The sequence below is a fragment of the Misgurnus anguillicaudatus genome, chromosome 21, assembly GCF_027580225.2.
Source record: "Misgurnus anguillicaudatus chromosome 21, ASM2758022v2, whole genome shotgun sequence".
NCBI lineage: Eukaryota > Metazoa > Chordata > Actinopteri > Cypriniformes > Cobitidae > Misgurnus > Misgurnus anguillicaudatus.
In genome coordinates, this window is record NC_073357.2 from 3,971,042 (window position 1) to 3,973,611 (window position 2,570).

The following is a 2,570-nucleotide window of genomic DNA, read 5'->3' on the forward strand; positions in this document are numbered from 1 at the left end:
GGCCGTCGTATGTGCTCGTCCCTAGGTTCGCTTTCTGCACATGCGCACTTTCAGGTGTATATGTGTGGTGGGCTACGGTTTCAATCATTCATTGAAGCTTGCGTTCTCACCGTCTTGTTTCAAAATGTCAGAGGGTTGCAAGAGAAAAGGTGTCTATGAATTGTATGACAAGAAGAGAAAGGCCTCTGAAGAAAAAACTAGACCAGAGTGTTTTTGGGAGACTATTTCACATGCTGGTGTAGCAGGGTGACTGAATTCGTTAGTGAGGATTTCATTCACCTGTGCTTAATTTAAGCCCCGCCCCTTTCTTGGTTGATATAAGGTATGTGTGTTTGTCATATGGCATGCGTCTTGGTATCGGCCTTGTGACGTCATCCGTGGTTGCCGCAGGCTTGGACTGTAAGCTGGTTTCCTCGTCTGCTGTGTGTTGGCTGCCCACGCCACACAGGTATGAGTAGCCGGTTTTATATAGCAAGAAATTGACCGCGGCTAATTATTTACATTTTTGTTTTTGGTGGCATTGATAGCATGCCATTGATAGCATGGTGTTTCTGACTGAGTTGCTTTACTGCAAGATGGTGCGCGACTGCAGAGCGGTTTGCGCGGCGGGATCGTTTTGCGGTATGTACATTTATAGCTTTTTGTGTAAATATTTGTTTCTGTTTTTAATATTATCTTTCTGCTCAGCAGGACTTCCCTGCATAACTGAGAGCCTCTTGGGCTAGTCACGAGCGTACCAATGATGAACTGTGATCGTGTATAATTGCGACTGCGTCGCTGTTTTGCCTCGACGTTTATCCCCATGGCAACCGTTGTGACTCTACTATACGTGGCTACTGGGTATTGTGTCCACTATTCCTCTGACTGTGCAAACTGGTTGGGCGTTTCATCTGGCCCCAGTTTATTCACTTCCACTGGTCTGAAGCACCTCATATGTATGTTTATTTAGTTTAATTTAATGTTAATGTCAATGTGTTTTTGTGGTATTGGGTCTTATTTATGTGATGTTGTTAGACCCTTGGATTATTTGACATGTGTTATTATTTTGGATTGTATTTTTGTTTTGTGTGTTTTCAATTTTTGTCTGGTTACAGGAGCTAGGGGGTTTCTGGAGGATGCAAGCAACGTCGCCATTTGTGTGGTATATTCACACTTAGTGCTGTGTGTCTTCTGACATTTTAACCCTTCACGTGTGTGTGTGGGTATTTGTAGTGGATTATTTTGGCGACTAGGTTTCCAAATTTGGCAGCCGGCCTGGACCTCCAGATACCTCTGCTCTTGAGATCTTAAAATTGAGAAATGTTTGTGTGTCTTGAGTAGCTTCTTCTTGATCATGTTTAAAATGCCAGTCTAAGTTTTAAAGTGAAATTTCCAACTATTTATAGAATACTGACAAATAAAACTTTTCTATTTTTCTATATTTGACTCATGTCCTCTCACCCACCCACTCAGAACGGACCTGTGTGCCCTTAGGGCTATTTCCCTGGGTTTCCAGGGTGGCGTAGTCGATCATATATTGTCATCTGGTAACAGTGTGGTAAATCTTACTCAACTCTAGTACCCACTCGGTGCCGTACTGCTACACTGGGGTGCGCTAAAAGCACAGGTTGGGCTTCTTACTGATGCCTCAGTCCTAAAGTTTCTACTCGACAGGTAAAGTTTGTCATGCGTGTGTCCTGCGTGTCGAGAGATCCTGTGTGTATCAAGTGTTTTGTCAAAATAAGTGCCTGCTGCACACACGTCAAAACCATTTATGATAAAAGAGACACTCACATTCCCAAAATACACGCTAGACACTCCCTTAATATTAAACTCTGATTATGCATGAGATTATGCGAGTATCTGACAAACGCGAGTGTCTCTTTTATCATAGACCCTTTGGACGCTTCTGCAGCAGGCACTTATTTATTTTGGCATGACACGTGATGGACACACGATCTTACATATTTTAAAATTACGAACCACACACATGACAAGCTACATACATGATGTGATGAACTTTGCATCGTGCGCCCTCAAAAAAAGAAGTCACCACCTGCCACTGGTGTAGACGTAGCCTTAGAAAGGTGTGTCACCATCAAGTAATTGGATAAACCAAAACTTGAAGCAAAGGACATTTCACTCATTTAAGTTCCTTTTTTAAGTTTCATATTGTCATTTGAACTCCATAAAGTTCATGCACTGGTCAATAAGCAGGCGGCAACTGAAACAAAAACAAGAGTTTTTATGGACTCAGGTTTTAAACTCTTGCATTTCAAAAATGCTTTTATTGAGTATAAGTGTATGCAGACCCACAGGGTTTATGTAGGTCAGGACTGTCAGAATCCGCCAGCTCTTACACAAAGTGATGCTTCTTTTGACCCCTCGTCTCTGCCCCATCTCTTCTGGCCTTGGGGAAAATGTAGCCTGGCCTCCATTAGAAGACTTCAGTGTTTATTCTCCAGTATTCTTGCCACTATCAGTCGATGAGAGCGACAGTAATGGTGTTGAATGCCACAGACCTCAGAACTGCTCGGCGCTGTTGTAGTGTATACTGAATGAGCTGAGCTCTTATCGCCTCAGGTCTGGGA

At 43.0% G+C, this 2,570-nt stretch overlaps 1 long non-coding RNA gene across 1 annotated transcript; it reads left to right on the forward strand.

Annotated features, from left to right (window-relative positions):
• Positions 1 to 236: 236 nt before the first annotated feature.
• On the forward strand, positions 237 to 1,578 carry LOC141353153 (uncharacterized). Its single transcript, XR_012360181.1, has 3 exons — positions 237 to 448; positions 528 to 621; positions 691 to 1,578. It is a non-coding gene; the product is annotated as an uncharacterized lncRNA (long non-coding RNA).
• The last annotated feature ends 992 nt before the right edge of the window (positions 1,579 to 2,570 follow it).